Genomic DNA, 20,640 nt, shown 5'->3' with positions numbered 1-20,640 from the left:
TTTGATGTATTGTGCAAAGCACAACTGCAAACACTCACATGCACACTCATTTACATATACTCTCCAAATATCCTGTGAAACAATAGAAAAAGGAGAACCATTTTCCCAAAGGTCACATAATTCACAGGTATTACCACAGTCTGCAAATTGAGTACATATTTCACATTACCATGCAGAGTCATTTTAATTCTTTTCCTTATCCTTCTTTTCTACACTAATTTTTGACGCCAGCCTGTGCAGTAAAAATAATTCTTATAGATTTTAAATTTTATTTGCCGTTAGTTTTCAAAAAAATGGATGCTATCAACAACCCCCTGTTATATCAGCACCCTGTCCTTAACTCTGCATAAATAGGGTAGAAGCTCTGAAATTTAAAGTTTTTTGTATTTTTTTTTTCCTTTCGGGCATCTAAATTGAATTCCGGGGCATTTGTGCTTTTTCTCCCAGAATACTCTGTATGTAGAAGAGGAGCAGTGCAATAAGGATTTGTTTTGCCCATTGCAGAGATAATCCCCAGGGTTCCCAGCAACCCAGGGCTTCATGAGAGACGTCCCCTTACACTTAGGCTTGTGAATCTCATTCATGGGTGGATGCCACCTGGCATTGCAAATGCCACAACTCCCTCATTATGATCATATAAGCACATTGAGAGCAGGGGTTTGGTCTGTTTTGTCCTTTGTCTTATGCCCCAGCTCTTAAATCACTGCCTGCACATAGTTGGTTCTCAATCAATAGGATCAAAAGCATTGCAATAATTCATGCTTCCAAAACACACTTGTTGGGGTGTACTGGTGCCAGGAACTGTGAGAAAGAAAGCTAAGTGGAGTGTGCAAGAGAGAATGCCAAGACAAATGTAGCAGACTTAAATTCTAATGACAGTTACAGACATAGAAGGAAAATGCTAAGCAGTAGCTACAAGGAAGGAAACAATATAGAGAGGCATCTATGGCCCAGCATCGTTTTCTGTTTTAAGCTTATTGTATTTGAATGGCACATTGCATTTTGTTCGTCAGATCTTCCTCTGTTTATGTGCAGTTAAGCAACAAGACAAAACATTTTATCTTATTTCCATTGAAAATTTTGAGTTCTAAAGTTTTTAATGAACAAAAGCATAAAAATTGAATTATAGAAGAAATAGATACCCCTATAGCAATACTACAAGTATTTCAGAGTGATGTTTTTTAATGATAGATTTTTTAATTTAACCATACCGATTGGGTCATATTGTTATTAGCCTGCTTGGTATTCATCTGAAAATATTATTTTTTTCTTTTTTGGGATGGAGTCTTGCTCTTGTTGCCCAGGCTGGAGTGTAATGGCACATCTTGGCTCACTGCCTCTGCCTCCCAGGTTCAAGAGATTCTCCTGCCTCAGCCTACCGAGTAGCTGGGATTACAGACGCCCGCCACCATGCCTGGCTAATTTTTGTATTTTTAGTAGAGATGGGATTTCGCCATGCTGGCCAGGCTAGTCTCCAACTCCTGACCTTGTGATCCACCCACCTTGGCCTCCCAAAGTGCTGGGATTACAGGGGTGAACCACCACGCCCAGCCAAATGTTATTTTTTAATGACCTGAAATATCAGTTCAGCTATTTTGAGACATTTGTTATAATGTTGGCTTACTCTCAGGTTCTGTAAAATCAGCTGCTTAAACTACGTATTGCTAAAGTGAAAAGACTTTAAATATAATAAACTAGATGACAGAAAAACATGGTAAATATTTTCTAAAGTTATATATTACATCTCACGACTGACTAGTAAATTTAGTCATTGGAATTTACAATTTTACTTCTGATAAATATTAGTGAGTTCAAAAATCGTTAAATGGGGAATTTGAGGGAAGTAAAGAATCAAAGGTTAATTCCTACATGAAATAAAACTTTAAAGACTTTAAATATTCTGTATTTAAGTCAATATGGCTTCATCCGGTCACAGAGCACAACAGTAACAAAAAAGCAATTAATATTTACTCATCATCTCTATTGTGTCAAGCCACAGAATAAGACCTGGATTCCTAAAAAAAAGAAAAGAATTCTATGCTAATAACAAATGATCAAATTTAAACTTTAAAATAAATTTGTAAGGTGTTTACTCCTCACGTGCCTGTTTAACAAATGAAGCTATAGTGAGAAGTTTATGGTGGTTATTTAACGACACAAGGCCAGTAAATGTCAGAACTTGGGTTACAATTCGTTAGCTGTCAACTTTGTTATTCATGAAGTAATATTGCCTTTTACAGAGGGAAATGGGGAGAAAAGAAGAGGAAGGAATAGAAGGAACAAGTGTAGAATGAATGCATGGCTCTGAGGGATATTTGTGGGCTCTCTCAGTTTAGATGGCAATTTATACATAAGGCATTTATGTCTTCCTGCAGGCTCCAGCCAGAGTATCTTAGCTTTAAATTGGCTTCTACCTTTTGCTCACCAACTTGGACATTTGTGCAAATTTGCAATGACTCTCTTTGCTGTTCCCCTCTTTGGTTTTGGACATTGATACTTCACAAATATCTCAACCACACTCCTCATTATTAACACAGCAGTCTCAACACACTCTTACCTTCTTGTCCCACCTTCCAGAACCTTGCCCCAGGTTCCAGGACTTCCTGGGCACCTGAAATGAGAGTTCAAGGACATTTTATCATTAGAAAATTCATTGCCAAACATTTTTTTAAAGCTTATCCAATGGATATAAGCCTTAATTCTTGATTCTGCCAGATACATACACTAACAACCAGACAAAAAAAGGAAAACGAAGTTCAAAAAAACAAAAAAAGAGGTAGTTATCAATGCGTCAGAAGAGTGTGGAATAGCTTATTTTTTGTTCTAGGCTTATTATTCATTTTCACCTAAGTGTTACAGCTCTGAGTGAAGAGTAGCCAGCCTTTTTTAATCAATCCAAAATCTTTTTTGGTTCACTGTGCAAAAAGAAAGAGATTTGGCACTGCCATTTCATTTTGTTTTTCACTTGTCCATCAATTCTTTTCAGACTCCTCGGGGTGAGTAAAATACAGGTTTGTCAACCCTGTGGAGTATCTGATACGGGATTAAATTTACCTGCTGCTTTAAATTGCCTCAATCCAGGACATTTCTGCAATCATTTCCCTTGATTATTGAATTATGTTCGCAATTTTAAACACTTAAAAGACAATGTGCAAGAAGAATTTTATTTAAAAAGAGAAACACATTGGTTTGTGACAGAGGGAAATTTTACTAAGTTTTTCTGTACTTCTTGAATGTTTCATTTCCAAAGATTTAGTTAGTGTGGAGCACATAGTACATTGCTATCAAGAGTTAATAGACAATATTCAGCAAACAAGCATACTGTCTTTATAAACAAGTATTCCTCTGAAGGTGTGGTTTGAAATACAGAGTTTCAGATCTCTGATGATAGAGAGAGTTGTGTTTTTGATGCAAAAGCATTAACTCAATAATTCCAGCTTGTTGTAGTATGGACTACATTAAAATCCAACCTGGCCCTCTGGGACTCATTATGAATTTTTTGGGCCCAGCATTTTTGCATTTGTGTGCTCTTTCTTCCAATAAATAGATGCATTTCTAAAGCTGAGTTGTATTATTGTTTTGGTATAAAGATGAATGGAGTCCAGTCTAATCGTGTTACTTTATTTTTCTGATTTTTTAATTTTTATTATTATTATTTTTTTTTTCAGAGAGTGGGTCTCACTCTGTTGCCCAGGCTGGAGTGCAGTGGTGCAATCATAGCTCACTGTAACCTTGAACTCCTGGGCTCAAGTGATCCTCCCACATCAGCCTTCTGATTAGCTAGGACTACAGGTGTGTATCACCATACCTGGTTAATTTTTTAAAGATTTTTTAAAAGTTGGGGAGTTTGCTATGTTGCCCAGGCTGGTGTTGAACTCCTGCCCTCAAGTGATCCTCCTGCCTCAGCTTTCTAAAGTATAAAGACTAAGCGTCCCCATAACCAGCCCAGATTTTACAATAAGTAAGAGCATTGATTTGCACCCTTAATATAGCCACAGGCCCTAAAATACTACAGCTTCAGTGCCTGAAGTGTAAGTCAATTTTGTTGGCCTTGCTGAAGTTCAGGATGGGTGACTATACACATGGTGTGATTTCAAGATCTGTTTGAGATTCAAATTTTCCAAAACCATATAACTTATTACAATTCTATGTTTCCTTGGTCATTGACGTAAGATGTTTACTTTTTACATTGTTCATTTAGTAAAAGATCTGTGGTTGCTATGGACTTTATGAAGACATATTTTATCCTCAGGTGCCAGAGGCTATCAAGATAAATTTGTTTTTGTCTAAGGAGTTCTCAAAAGTTAATTTTTCAGATTATCTAACTGGGATTGTGATAGGAATAGAGTGTCTGACATCATAGGTTGGTATTAAAGGAGTTGTATAGAGGCTCTGAAAGACTGGAAATAGGGTATACAGAGAGTGCTCCCATCTGGTTCCAAAACCTGCTCTATCCACAGACTTTCTTTATTCAGTTAATGCCGCAATTTCATTCTAGGTACACAGGACAAAAGCCTGAGACATCTTTGGTTCCCTATTTTTTCTCATACCTTCTACTAAATCATATCATCTCTAACCTTAATAAAGATTCACTTCTCTCCACATCCCATTGCTATTACTCTTGTCTAAACAATTATCACCTGTCCGAAATACTGCAATAACCACAATTGGTCTCCATGTTTGTGTCCTTGCCACTCTTGTAGCCCTTCTATATTAGTCCACTTTCATACTATATAAAGAACCGCTTGAGACTGGGTAATTTATAAAGGAAAGTGGTTTAATTGACTCACAGTCCAGCATGGCTGGGGAGGATTCAGGAAACTTACAATCATGGCAGAAGGCAAAGGGGACGCAAGGCACCTTCTTCACAAGGTGGCAGGAAGGAGAAGTGCTGAGCAAAGTGAAAAGAGTCCCTTATAAAACCATCAGATCTCATGAGAACTCACTTATTATCATGAGAGGAGAGAAATTGCCTCCATGATCCAATTACCTTCACCTGGTCTTTCCCTTGACACATGGGGATTATGGGATTTTAATTCAAAATGAGATTTTGGTGGAGCCACAAAGCCTAACCATACCATTCCACCCCTGGCCCTTCCAAAATCTCATGTCCCTTTCACATTTCAAAACCAAGCATACCTTCCGAACAGTCCCCAAAGTCTTAACTCATTCCAGCATTAACCCAAAAGTCCAAGTTTAAAGTCTCATCTTAGACAAGGCAAGTCCCTTCCACCTGTGAGGCTGTAAAATCAAAAACAAATTAGATACTTCCTAGATACAATGGTAGTACAGGAATCGAATAAATGTTCCCATTCCAAATGGGAGAAATTGGCCAGAACAAAGGCTGCAGGCTCCATTTTTGTCCAAAATCCAGTGGGGCAATCAAATCTTAAAGCTCCAAAATGATCTCCTTTGACTCCATGTCTCACATCCAGGTCATACTGATGTAAGAAGTGGGTTCCTGTGGTTTCAGGCAGCACTGCCCTGTGGCTTTGCAGAGTACAGCCCTATTCTCAGCTGCTTACATGGGCTGCTATTGAGTGTCTGTGGCTTTTTCAGGGGGCCAGAGCAAACTGTCAAAGGATCTACCATTCTGGGGTCTGGAGGAGTGGCCATCTTCTCACAACTTCACTAGGTAGTGACCCAGTGGGGACTCTGTGTGGCAGCTCTGACTCCACACTTCCCTTTCACACTTGCAGAACCCTAGTAGAGGTTCTCCATGAGGGCTCCACTCCTGCAGCAAACTTCTGTCTGAAAATCCAGGCATTTCCATACATCCTCCGAAATCTTAGTGGAGGTTCCCAAACCTCAATTCTTGACTTCTGTGCACCGTCAGGCCCAACATCACAGGTAAGCTGCCAAGGCTTGGGGCTTGCATTCTCTGAAGCAATTGCCTGAGCTGTACATTGGCCCCTTTTAGCCAAGGCAGTGATGCAGGTCAGCAAGTCCTGAGTCTGCACAAAGCAGCAAGATCCTGGGCCCAGCCAAGGAAACCATTTTTCTCTCCTACACCTCAGGACCTGTGATGGGAAGAGCTGCTGTGAAGACCTCTGACATGCCCTGGAGACATTTTCTCCATTGTTTTGGCAATTAACATTTGGCTCCTGATTACTTATGCAAAACTATGGCTTGAATTTTTCCTCAGAAAATGGGTTTTTCTTTTCTATTACATTGTCAGGCTGCATATTTTTCAAACTGTTATGCTCTGCTTTCCTTTAAATCATAAGTTCCAAGTCCAAATCATTTCTCTGTGAATGTAGAAAACTGAATGCTTTTAAGAGCACCCAAGTCATATCTTGAAAGGTTTGCTGCTTAGAAATTTCTTTCTCCAGATACCCTAAATCATCTCTCTCAAGTTTAATGTCCCACAGATGTCTAGGGCAGCAGCAAAGTGCCACCAGTCTCTTTGTGAAGGCATAGCAAGAGTCACCTTTATTCCAGTTCCCAACAAGTTTCTCACTTCCATCAGAGACCAGCTCAGCTTGGACTTCATTGTCCTTATCACTAACAGCATTTTTGTCAAAGCCATTCGACAAGTCTCCAGGAAGTTCCAAACTTAATCACATGTTCCTGTGTTATTCTGAGCTCTCCAAACTCTTTCAATCTCTGCCTGTTACCCAGTTCGAAATTTGCTTCCTCATTTTCAAGTGTCTTTATGGCAGCACCCCACTCTCTGCAGTATTAATTTACTGTATTGGTCTGTTTTCATATCACTATAAGAAACTGCCTGAGTCTGGTAATTTATAAAGGAAAGAGGTTTAATTGACTCACAGTTCGGAATGGCTAGGGAGGCCTCAGGAAACTTACAATTGTGGTGGAAGGTGAAGGGGAAGTAAGACACCTTCTTCACAAGGTGGAAGGAAGGAAGAAGTGCTGAGTGAAGGGGGAAGAGCCCCTTACAAAACCATCAGATCTTGTGAGAGCTCACTCACTATCACAAGAACAGCATGGGGAAAACCACCTCCATGATCCAATTACTTCCACCTGGTCTCTCCCTTGACATGTGGGCATTACAGGGATTATAATTCAAAATGAGATTTGGGGTGGGGACACAAAGCCTAACCAATCACCTTCCAAACACAGGGGCCAAAAAGATGCTGTTAAACATATTATTAGATGTCATCCACCTGCTTCATACCCTTTGCTGCTCACCTCTTTTCTCACATAGTAAAAGCCAAAGTCTTTACTGTGATTTACGCAGCTCTACACAATCTGGCTCCTCATTCCCTCCTTACGTCATCTTCTATTTCTCTCCTCCATAATGACCACATGGTAGACCAATAAAGCTCCTGGAACCTACTGAGCGCTTACTGCCTCAGGAACTCTGCACTGATATTCTCTCATATTGACTTTTTGGTTGGTCATTTCTCTCCTTTAATCCCTACCATGTTTCTGTCATTTTCTCCATGAGACTAACACTGTCCACTACTTCTAATCTCTACCATAGACTCTACCTTAACTCTCTTCCCAGATCTATTTTACCATATAATTTTAACCTTTCAACATAGTATTTTATTATCTATCATTTATTGATTACTATCTGTCTTCCCAGGGACAAAGATTATTTATTGTCAATTTTTATCTCTGATGGGCTTATAAACCCTAGGACCATTCTTGACAAATAATCATGACCTGGCATCTCCAACATTATGCATTGTTTTTTGGAAGAAAAGGGGACTTAGCCAATTTTAATATTTTACCTGAGGCCAGTGCCAGAAACTAGAATTAAAAGAATAATATATCTCTTTTTTCTTTATCGAATTTTGCTCAGGCAGAGCAAAAATAAAATTTTGATTAAGTCTAGTCTTTATTATTCTTCCAATGAGTACCTATGATATTGATTTAGAAAACTCATTGAATGAAGTCCAAAGGCCCCTGTGAGTCCTTAAAACATAGGGTTTTAATGACTAATCTAATGACCAATAGATTTAATAATTAGTAATGTGAACATGGCTGCACTTAGCATTGCTCAACCTAAAAAGAGACCATGACTAGAAGTAAAGATGAGGCTTCTGGACAGAGGTTCATTGATAACAGAAGAAATGGCTGTTTTGGTTAATCCTTCCCCTCTGCTATGGATATCCTGGAATATTACATCATTATCCTACCCCAGCTGAATCTAAAATCTATAGAAGCATAATTTTGTCTTGAATATGAGTATTCAGGAATATATAACTTCAAAATTTAGGAGACATTTAAAAATAGTTTATTTTAGTGGTTATTTTAATATTAAAACCTTTTTAAGGTTATTTTGGAGGTTTTCATAGAGAGACCTAAGACTATGTTCCAATGCACTCTACAAAAAGGACTTCTGGGCTTTCATGAGGAAGTCAAAATTCTGGCAAGATAAATTGATAATAGTGCAAGGGTTATTCTAAAAAATCAAAGCCTGTAGCTTACTTTAAAAAACCAACTTGCAAAGAAGCAGTATGTTAAAATAGAATACATCAACTGGTCAGCACTGGCCTTCTCTTCTTTGTAAAGTGCTAGAGAGGAAGGCTGCATATTGATTATGTGATTCTGTTCAGTAGCACCTTTCTGTCTTTCTCACACACACACACACACATGCATTCACTCTTCCTCTCTTTCTCTCTGGTTTGGAAACTCGTGATATTTTTTCCATGAGTATTATTGTACAGGCCTTCAGCAGGCTCTTGACAAATTGGGGAACCCTTATTTTCTATAATTTCTATCTCAAATTAACAAATTTTTTTTGTAAACATAAAAAGAGCTTCCACATATACGGAGGTGTTTTGGTCAACTATTGCTGTGTAACTTACAGCAATTAATAGTAGAAGACAATATGAATGTATTACTCTCGTGTGTTTGTAGGTTGGCTGGGGCAGCTGTACTTTATGCTAAGTAAAGTCAGCTAGTGAGGCTCAGCTCTGCACATCTCTTTCAACTTGTGGGGCCTGTGGGCATGACTAAGGCTGTTTTTTTTTTCTTAGTGAAGATACAAGCACAAGAGCATTCGTTGAAATACACAAGATTGCTTAAGGATTAAACTAAGAGTTTATGCAAGGTCATTTTTTGCCCAAATCCCATTAAAAAAAGCAAGTTCTATGGAAGAAGCCAAAGTAAATAGCAGTAGAGTATACTTCATCTTTCCTAGGAGTTACTTTAAAATCACATGCTAAAGAACCTACATCCAAGAACAAGTTCAGAATTAGGCCCAATATTTTAAACTACTGCAGAAGATTTTGCAAAATAACAAAAGACAGTATTCAGATTTTTTATATATTAAGTATTCTTGTATATAAAAAAGCTCTATGGGTACAGTCAAATAGAAAAAAAAATCTGAATTATTTCCCACCTTTATTAAAGCTGGTAACATTACAATACAATGCTCCTGAGCTTATTGTTCCAAATTACCAATTAATATCTCTCAGCCATTTAACATTCAGAGTAAAGGAGGGACTCTTCCTGTGTTTGTGGGTCTGAGTGTTTATCTGTGGCTATGATTTTAAAATGACTATGACTACATACATAAAGGGAAATGGAACTCCCCAAGATGAAAATGTTCATCTGGTGATTTTATGAATAAATGGAGCATCTAAGAATAGTCGAACTGCTAAATATCACCAAACAAATGTCTTGCTGGTCTTAACCCAACAAATCTATTGTGGAAAAATATATGCAAACAAGCTACAGAGAGCAGTTGCCTCTATTCCTACTTCTCCTTTCTTGGTTTACTATCTACAAAGCCTTTTACTCATGCAGAATAATTTCGAAATGATCTTAACTCCTCTCCTTCTCTTATTCACCTCACCACCACACCAAAGCAATGCTTAGGCCCTAAGCAACCTACATCTCTACTTGTGCATAATACTCATCATTTTATGATAATTATTATTTTTTGCTACAGTCATCTGTTCTCCAGACAGGCAGAGAAAGGGGCAGTGGTAAAAAAAAAAACATTGACTCAAAGAGTCAGAGTTTCTGACTGTAATAGTCAAGTCCACCACTTTCAGCCTGTTATACAACCTTTAGTTAACTTAGAGAACCTCTATATGTCTATTCCTTCACCTTTAAAATAAAAGAACCAGACATGGTGGCACACTGTAGTCCCAGCTACCTGTGGGGGAGTGGGGGTTTGAGTTAGGAGGATCACTTGAGCCCAGGAGTTTGAGGCTGCAATGAGTTATGATTGAGCAGCTGCACTCCCGCCTGGGCAACAGAATGAGACTCCATCTCTAAAAATGAGTAAATAAAAATAAAAATATAAAATAAGGGAAAATATTCCACCTAAAGATATGTCACCTCAAGCTCTAATCATTCTTTCACAACATAGTTACTCTTACATCATAGTCCAACTTGTACAATAATACATCATTACCTATACTATAAATTTTGAAATCTTCAACAAGACATTGAAAATATCTTTTTGTTTGCGACCACAGTCCTTTTTAATCCCATCCCCTCCTATGTTCTTATAAAGATCCTGCGACAATGTCTTCATTATAGACACTGAGCAGGCCATGCCCAGAAGCTGTTCTTACCCTAGATTGCCCTCCACCTCAATCTATGCTTATCCTTTTCATCCTTTAACGCTCACCTAAAACACCCCTTCCTTTGCAAATATTCCCGAATATCTGAGTGCGAAAATGCAGATCATTTCTGGTGGCACATTTTATTTTCATATTTTGATTAGCTACACACATCACTCATCCTAATATACAGTCAACATTGCACAGCTTTGTCTCCCCTTGTTGATTGTATGTCCTTTGAAAGCAGGATTATAATAACCATATCATAATTTTTGTATTTTATTACCCAAGTGCATTCCTATATCAAACTTCCTGTTTATATTTGTTGATTTAAAATGAGAAGACTTACCAGCAGCCTGATGTCTATCTTTAGAAATTTAAATAAATGTTCTTTTTAAAAAATATATTTATTGGGCCAGACGTAGTGGCACACGCCTGTAATCCCAGCACTTTGGGAGGCCGAGGAGGGTGGATCACCTGAGGTCAGGAGTTCAAGACCAGCCTGGCCAACATGGTGAAACCCCGTCTCTACTGAAAAAAAAAAAAAAAAAAAAAATAGCCAGGCTTGGTGGTGTGTGCCTGTAGTCCCAGCTACTCGGGAGGCTGAGGCAGGAGAATCGCTTGAACCCAGGAGGCGGAAGCTGCAGTGAGTCGAGATTGTGCCACTACACTCCAGTGTGGGCAACAGAATGAGACTCCATCTCAAAAAAAAAAAAAAAATATATATATATATATATATATATATATATACATATATATACACACACATATGCAAACACACACATACATATACATATTTATTTATTTAGTGGGGGATGTAGTTGTTCCCAAAAGCTAGTGTTATTTTTAAGTTTTTTTTGGCTTTACTAACATAATTGACAAAATTTTACCTGTTTTTGATGCTATTGAATGTGAGAGTGTTTTCTTAATTTGATATACGTACATACTGCGAAATGACTACTTCAATCAAATTGATTCACAGATCCATTACCACACATAGCTGTCATTGTGTGTGTGTGTGAGGGACAGAGAGAGAGAGAGAGAGAAAGAGAGACGGAGAGAGATGAGAACATTTAAGATCAAATCTCTTAGCATATTTTAAGTAAACAATGTAATATTAACTATAATAATCATACTGTACATTAGATCCCCAGAATTTATTCAAATTATAACTGAAAGCTTGTACCTTAAGGACAATACCTTCCCATTTACCCCACTCCCCAGCCACTGGCAACCAACTTTCTACTCTCTGCTTCTATGAGTTTGAATTTTTTAGATTCCACATATAAATAATATCATGCAATATGTGTCTTTCTGTACCTAGCTTAATTCAGTTTGCATAATGTCCTCCAGGTTGAGCCATGTTGTCAAAAATGGCAGGATTTCTTTGTTTGTTTTTTTTTTTGAGACGGAGTCTCGCAGTTTCGCAGTCTCGCAGTCTCGCAGTCTCGCAGACGCAGACGGGAGTGCAGTGGCGGGATCTCAGCTCACTGCAAGCTCCGCCTCCCGGATTCCCTCCATTCTCTCGCCTCAGCCTCCCGAGTAGCCGGTACTACAGGTGCCCACCACAATGCCCGGCTGAGTTTTTTTGTATTTTTAGTGGAGATGAGGTTTCACCGTATTAGCCAGGTTGGTCTCGATCTCCTGACCTCGTGATCCGCCTGCCTCAGCCTCCCAAAGTGCTGGGATTACAGGCGTTATTGATAGACACAAATTGTTTAAATTGTTTTCATATCTTTACTATTGTGACTAATGCTGCAATAAACATAGGAATAAAAACACTAATTTGATTTCCTTTAAATATATACCCAGAAATGAGATTGCTGGATCATATATATGGTAGTTCTATGTTTAAATTTTGAGGAACCGTAATACTGTTTTTCATAATGGCTGCACTAATTTATGACCTCATTTACAGTGTGCAAGGATTCCCTTTTCTCCACATTCTTGCCAACACTTGTCTTGTATTTCTTGTCTTTTTGATAATAGCCATCTTTATAGGTGCGAAGTGATATCCCACTGTGGTTTTGATTTGCATTTTCTTGATGAATAGTGATGTTGAACAGCTTTTTATATGTGTTGGCCATTTATATGTCTTCTTTGGAAAAAATGTACATTTAGGTCCTTTGCCCATATTTTAATGGGGTTATTTGTATTTTTGAATCAAATTATAGTATCTATATTTTTTGATATTAACCCTTTATCGGATATTTGCTTTGAAAATATTTTCTCCCATTCTGTAGCTCGCTTTTTCATTTTGTTGACTGTTTTCTTTGCTGTGAAGAAGACACTTTCTAGTTTGGTGTAGTTCCACTATATTTTTTCTTTTGTTATCCATACTTTTCATGTCATATTTTAAAAAATTATTGCAAAAACCACTGCACAGAGTTTTGTTTTTTGTTTTTTTTTTAACCTATGTTTTCTTCTAGGAGTTTTAGGGCATCGGGTCTTATATTACACTCTTTAATTCATTTCCAATTAATTTCAATATATAGTGTAAGATAAAAGTCCAAATTCATTTTTGCATCTGAATATCTTTTCCCCAACATCATTTATGGAAGAGAATAACCCTTTCCTATCATGTATTCTTAGCACCCTTTTCAAAGATAAGTTCACTGTGTATGTGTAGGTTTATTTCTTGGCTCTCTGCTATGTTCCATTTGTCTATGTGTCTGTTTTTATGCCATTGCAATACTGTTTTGATTACTATATATTGGAAATATTGCTTGAAATCAGGAAGTGTGACGCCTCCAGCTTTTTCCCTCTTTCTCAATATTGTTTTGGTTTTTCGGGGTCTTTTGTGGTTCCATAAAAAAGATAGGATTTTTTTTTTTCTATTTCTGTGAGAAATGCAACAGAAAGTTTAATAGAGAATACATTAAATTTGTGGAGCACTTTGAGTAGTATGGGTATTTTAACTATTAATTCTTCCAATCTATGAACATGATATATGTTCATTGTGTTTCCTTCAATTTCTTTTATCAGTGTTTCATAGTTTTCTTGGAAATATTTAAGCTTTTTGGTTAAAATTATTTTTTAACCAAAAAAACCATTTTATTGTTTTTGATGCTATGGATTTGGGAATGTTTTCTTAATTTTTTTTTCACATAGTTTGTGTCTAGTATATAGAAACACAACTCTGTATGTTGATTTTGTATCCTGCAACTTTACTGAATTGATTTCTTAAGGCTATAATTATCCTGAACAGAACAGAAACTGTCATGATCCCCTCCATCTACTTCTTATATTATGTTCTTTGATTTTAAGGATTGGGGAATTATTCTTCCAATTGCCAGAAAATTTTGTTATAATTCTGACTTACTTCTCATCCCTTAATTCTTGTTAATTGAAGTTCCCAAGGAGACATCCAATAAACGAAATCATTTCCCCACATATATTCTAAGGAAATAGAAAGTTCAAAGAATGTTCAGATAATTGCCAAAATATTATTATTAATCATTTATCACTTAATATTATTTGATATTATTTGATGATAAATTTATTATTTATTAAGTAATAATATTAAATGAAGGTAGATATCATCAAATATTATCATTTAATAAAAATAAAATTATCATTTAACAAATAACATTCTTCATAATTTAATATTATTTTACTATAATCATTTATCATTTAATTTGCAGGTGTGGTTTGATGTGAACCCAAATGTGCCAGTTCTCTAAATTCCAGAATTAGGCAAACTTATCTACCCAGTTTCAGAAAGGACTAGACTGAGGTAGGTTCTTTCAGACTTAGAGGTTTGCTAGGTAAGACTTAGAGTTGCACTGTCTAATGAGGTAGCTACTCGCTATGTGCAGTTAATGAACACTTGAAATGTATCTAATCCAAATTTATATGTGCAACATGTCTAAAATACACATCAAACTCCAAACACGTAATAATAAAAATAATGTAAGCTGTATCATTAGTACATTTTATATTTATTACATGTTGAGGTACTATTTGGAACATATGCTATTAAACTATATTATTCCGTTTGCTTGTTCATTTCTTATAAGCTTCCTTGCTTAATATTCTTCATTGTGGTTTCATATGCTGTTTATGATTAAGTATACATTTTATAGCAAAACATAAAAGAGTCTTCATGATATTACTCCTCTAGCTTTATCTCTATATTTTCTATTCCAGCACCAAGAATCTCCTTAAGATTAGAAACCAGGCAACTTTTCTCTTGAATCTAGGTCTTGGTGTATGTACTCATTTTGCCTGAAACAGCTTTAGCCAACTCTTAGGTCTGATGATAACCTCTTGATCTTCAGCTTTTTAGTTCAACTATCATTTCATCTTTAAAATCTTCTAGAATTTCAGGACTAGGTATGTCTCCTTCTAATGTCCTCTTGTGGTACCCTGTAATTAGCATTATTATCCAACTTAATTACACAGTATTTAAATTGCCACTTTACATGTTTGTCTTTTGTACTTCACTTTATGTTCTTGAAAGTCACCTTACGTTTCTTACTCATTTTCACCTCCAGTGCCTCCTCTATTGCCTTTTACAATAGATATTTAAAATATATGTCAAATGCAGAAAATAATATATGAACCAATGAAATAATCTATTTAATTTAAGGTGAGGACAAAACTCCTTTATGTAGATGAAAACATATTTTGTAAACTCTAGATTGCAATTTTATTAATGTTGAAAATGCTTGTCTTCATATTCTCTGCACCTAGCATTTCCCTCATAGGTAGTTTGTATATAATAAAGATATTTGAACAAATAACTGAGTGACTAAAATAATTCCACAGTTTAAAAAAGGTAACATAAATTAAGTTATCCGAGCATAAAATGAGTTATTGTGATATTGCGCTTTTGAGCCGAATTGGCCTGTTAAGTTGCTTTGTAACATGCATTTCTTTATTCAGCTGAAAACAAGCAGTCTGCAAGTTTTAAAATGGTTATTCCTTTCTATTCATCTTTTGCTTCTCATAAATTAGGCCAGCACACATCATTTCTACACTACCCAAAGCCAAACTCTTAAGCCGTTTCCATTATACATTCATTCCAATGGAAATAATGGCTTTCATTTACCACAGTGTCAGAGGCCAGTGAAGCCAAATCGGTTGCAGCTGCATTGTTTTATAACAGGAGATAATGTTATCCCCACTGTAGTTACAAATGTGATTTCCTCAGAGTTCAAATACTCTTGGAGCTAAACTGTGATTTGATGTCTAATGGTCAACTGATGTTCTGGGGATTAAGTTAATTAAAACAGTTGCCCTACTCTATTAAAGCTCCCTGTGGACTAATTATTAAAGTGCCAAGCACCGTTACCAACCTACAGCAATTGAAAGTCACAAAGGGAGTTGCTTATATTATGGGAACTCCAGAACTCAGTAGATTATCGCCCATAGTAAAAGAACATGCACACTGAGAAGTAGATTACCTTCTACACAGCCACTGAGCTATTATAAAATGTACAAAGGAAAAGCCAAATGTACAAGCATTTGGATTCATAGCCCTTAGAATCTACTATTTCCAAAGCTAGTCGAATATCAGAAAAGCAGCTTGGTAAAGTGCAAATAACTTTGTTCAGGAAATCAGGAAGCACAGCTTAGAATCCCAGAGCTCCCTCTAACTGTCTGTAATGTAAACTCAGGTAATTCCCTTCACTAGGTATCAAATGTCTCATCTATAAAATGAAGAGTATATATGTGTCCAGTGATGCTACTTTGACGTATTTTGAGTGAATCAGAGATTTTTCTGCTCAAAATCTTTGGAAGAAAAGCTACTAACGGGTGGCAGAGAGTGGCAAACGTTCTATCTAAACTGTAGACCACCTCCTCTTCAGAAACCTCTGATGAATTGTGCTACATAGAATAAAATATAAAATCTTTTGTATACTTTACTGGTGCAGAAAGTAGATGCTTGATTTTTTTTTCTTGGTGAATCCCACAGAAGTCAAAAGCAAACAAATTATAAATGTTTCCCTAATATGCTTTATCTTAACATATGCATTTTCTTACAATTATATGTCAGTAATAGTCACTATACTAAATAATGTTGCTGTACGTATTAAAATAAAGCAAAGGACATTGGTCATAAAGTTAGACTGACCTAGATTTTAATTTCAATTTTAATAGCTCTGTGGATTTAAGACAAATTGTTTCTCCTTTTGGAATCTCAGTCTGAGTCTACAAAAAAAAAAAAAAATACCCCCACCTCCCAACTCTATTGCTAGAATTAAGTAGGACACACCCACTCACTCACATCATGTAGTGATCATTTAAACTTTCTTCATTTCACTTCCACCTTAAAGAGCAGAGAGAAAATATTCTTTTTTAGAGTATGCTTAATATGATAAGATTTGAATTTATTTCTGTGGGCTGGGATGTTGTTCAAGACATTTAATAGACGGGTACATGGCATTTTATGTTGTATTCTGATAAAAATGTCATTATCAGAGGTATAGGAACACAAATTTTAGAGTCTGTTGGGATGAGGCAAATCAAGACAAGGAATTGGATAGGTCTGAAGATAATTATTCTTTCAAGGTTATCTATGAGCTATCGCAAACATCAGGTATTTGGCTACTTATATTACATGCAGTTGATTTTCAAGCCTGCAAACCATTAAGATAGGGCTAAGATCTTTTCATTTTAGATATGTCAGTACAGAAATATTTTTTTAAAAATCAGCTTCTATATTAACTTTCCATTTATGTAAGTTTAATATCAACTGGTAATATTATTGTTATTTGCCAGCCAGCAAATCAGTTTGGGAATCATGTTGTGTAGTCAATAAATCATCTTGTAAAATCCCTTTTCTCTCTAGAGTTAGCAGCAATACCTATTAGGAAGCAGCAGTTCTCATTATTACTCCAAGAAGCACCAGGGCATCAAAGTATATAAGCTGTGGCAGAGCTCATTCATCAAGGTAGGATATCTTTTTCCAGCATTAAAACAGAGGCTGAGAAGCAATGGAAACCAATACTTGGGTGAAACAAGGAGGAATTTTAAAAAGAAAAACAGGAAAGGGAGGGATAGAGAGAGGAAATTACAGTATATCTAGAGTTACATGTATAAACTGAAACATGTACTGTTATCGAGACAACCTTGCTCTTTACAAGTACACAAAAGTGAATGAACTAATTTAGAGTTTTTTATCTAGAAAAATAAGTCTACATTTTGTGTAAAAGCTAATTTTAAACAGATGCTTCATTTACCCTGATGACAAATCTGCATATTTATAAATTATGTCCAATAAAATTATTAATATTTTTGATGATGTATGTGCTATAAAATTCAATAATGAGACTAGTTAACTTGCATCTGAAAACATGCAGCTAGAATAAATTCAAGATTCATTATGCCTGGGCCTTTCAATCAAGTAAAGCTTCAGCATACAATATTTAAAATTTATTTTTTAAGTTTTTAATTGTTATGGGTACATAGTATGTGTATACATTTAATTTACAAGAATCCTGGATATCAGAGCCACGAAAGATCACTCCTTATAATTTCCAATTGAAAATGGACCAAGTGGCTAGTTCCCAAATATAACAAGTTGAATGACTCTCAGAACCTACTTTTTGGTCCATAGGCTTAAAAAAACAAAATCACTGGGGTAAATGTGGTTATCTTTCATCATTTTAAAAAACTTTTTAATCTAATTATGCAAACTAATTAACATGGGTAACATTTTAAAATATGCAAAAGATTACAGTAGATCCAAAATGGCATGAGTCTCTTAATTGGATAACCATAATGATTGATAAGTAATGTCACATAGCCAATCTGACAATAGTACTATTATCAATTATTAAAAAGGCTTTAATCAACTATGGCCTATCACCTAGTTGGATTGATCACATTTACTGACTGTTCACTTAATATTGCCATTATTAATAGATAAAATTGTTGACACAATTGGTGACAAAATTGTTTACATTTGGATCCACAAAATATCAAATAAAAAATATCACACTGTGTTTTTCAAGGTTTTCGAGAGAAATGGAACCAATAGGACATATAGTGATATATTTAGGTATATTTAGATATATCTATTTAGATATATTTCAATGAAAGCAATGGCAAAAACCGCAATTACTCTTGCACCAACCTAAATATAGAAAAAGAGATTTATTATGAGGGGTTGGTTTACTTGCTTGTGGAGGCTGAGAAGTCCCTTGATCTACTCTCTATAAGCTAGAACCCAGAGGAGCTGGCAGTGTAGTTCCAGTCCACACAGAAAGGCACAAGACACAGGAAGGCCAATGGACAAGGGCAAAGGAAGATGAATGGCCCAGCTCAAGCAAAGAGCAAATTCACCCTTTCTTCACCTTTTTGTTGTATTTGGGCCCTTAATGAATTGGAAAATGCCCACCTACATTGGTGAGGGCACTCCTCTTTATTCAGTCTACCCATTCAAATGTTAATCTCCTTTAGAAACATCATCACAGACACACTCAGAAATAATGTTTTACCACCTACCTTGGTTTCACTTAACCCAGCCAAGGAGACGCATAAAATCAACGATCACATACACCAAGTAACCTTGTTCCTTGAAACCTAGGAAATTTATCTTTATAATTGTCATTGGATGAAAAGAATGAAACGAAAGAACACCAGCTTGCTTATTACTTAAGATAGACCCATTTCTTTCTTTCAGATTTGACTGGCGCTATTCTCAATATGAATGGAAGTTAAGTGAGCTTCAGAGGTGGTCTTGGCTGTGGGATATTGAATGGGATTTTGAGAACTGTGGAGACCAGTAATTCTACATTTAGTCTCTGACAATGCCGGTTGGCATTTTAGCTCCTCAATGAAAACAGTTCAATGACTAGCATTGCTACCGTTGGAAGATATCTACCCATAAAATATTGCTTTTTTATATGAAAGCCTCTCATCTTCATACTGACATCCTAAATCAAAGTCAGCATCAGGAGCCACAGAGAAGAGAAGAATTATTTAGAGAGCTGTGTTAAATCACCATTCAGAATTTTACATAAAGCACTTGGTAAACCACAAAAAAACAGCAGATTTATTTAATAACACCGTAAATAACCAACTGCACCACTATAAATCAGCTTGTAGTATAACAATACTTTTAGGCACAGCATTCCCAACATTAAAGACTCCGAATTTACCAAAAATGGTTTTCGGTTGTTTCCTGGTGGTTTCCTGGCTAGTGACACTATCACAAATTGTAGAAAAAATAAATTTAGAATGAGTATGTGCGTAAGGACCATTTAAAAGTCTGACAGCAGTTACAACCAAATTGTACTATATTTTCATATTGTCAAATGAATATGAGCTGGAACATCTTCAATACTGCTGTTTTATTATCATTTAACTGTGTTTCCAGCACACAAAATATTGGCAGTATCAGGCAACTGGGTTTTCATCACAAAAGCAAAAATCTAGTTCTCAGCTCTAGGCCACTGCTTTTTGAAAAAAAAAAAAACTGGCTGAAGAATATAATAATAGGGCAGCAGGGAATACTTAGTGAAATTTATCTCCATAGCTTCATTCCCTCTCTCTCTCTTTCCTTATTTTTTCATTTCCCCCTCTTTTTCTCTCTCTATTTCATTTTGCCAGATTGCTGAGATTTTATTACTCTTTCACTTTTACAGCACTTAAAATATATTTATTCTATTTGTTTAAATAGTTTTCTATTTAAACTTTAGGAAAACAATGCATTGTATTTGCTAAACCTGTATTTGGTTAGGTTAGCTAGATAATCAGTCACCAAGTTGGTGACCAAAATAGTTAACTATGAAAAATAACAGACTCTTTAGAGCTATGGCTGTATTATAAATTTCAACTTTTCATGTGTTGCTCAATACGCATAGCATGGCTGATTGTATGGGAGTCATTGTTAAGAATAATAAAAGTGTTTAGTCCATTTGATACAAATGTGTAATGTTTAAAAGTACATGAAAAGATAGATAAAATATGCCCATGACAGCTATATTTTAAAATATTTAATAATATTGTTTTCTGTTCACAAAAGTGGAGTCTCCTAATTAAACATATTCTAAAAATTATTGCAAATCAATAACTTGAATATGGCAAATCATATCTTGTTTTTGAGTGCATGTCTGTGGTGCACTGAATGGCAGAGAAGTCACTTAGGTGCTCTGATTGTGGGCCAGACTGGAATCCACCCTTTAGGATGTTGGGGAAA

The 20,640-nt window shown here is 36.0% G+C and overlaps 1 long non-coding RNA gene across 1 annotated transcript; it reads left to right on the top strand.

Annotated features, from left to right (window-relative positions):
• The first annotated feature begins 11,989 nt into the window (after nucleotides 1–11,989).
• LOC109026528 (uncharacterized) lies at nucleotides 11,990–20,108 on the top strand. The gene is made up of 4 exons (XR_002005531.4): nucleotides 11,990–12,119; nucleotides 14,135–14,226; nucleotides 17,287–17,388; nucleotides 19,123–20,108. It is a non-coding gene; the product is annotated as an uncharacterized lncRNA (long non-coding RNA).
• The last annotated feature ends 532 nt before the right edge of the window (nucleotides 20,109–20,640 follow it).

The sequence above is a fragment of the Gorilla gorilla genome, chromosome 3 (assembly GCF_029281585.2).
Source record: "Gorilla gorilla gorilla isolate KB3781 chromosome 3, NHGRI_mGorGor1-v2.1_pri, whole genome shotgun sequence".
Classification (NCBI taxonomy): Eukaryota; Metazoa; Chordata; class Mammalia; order Primates; family Hominidae; genus Gorilla; species Gorilla gorilla.
Note: the sequence above shows the minus strand (reverse complement) of the source record. Positions and strands in the feature narration are given on the sequence as shown.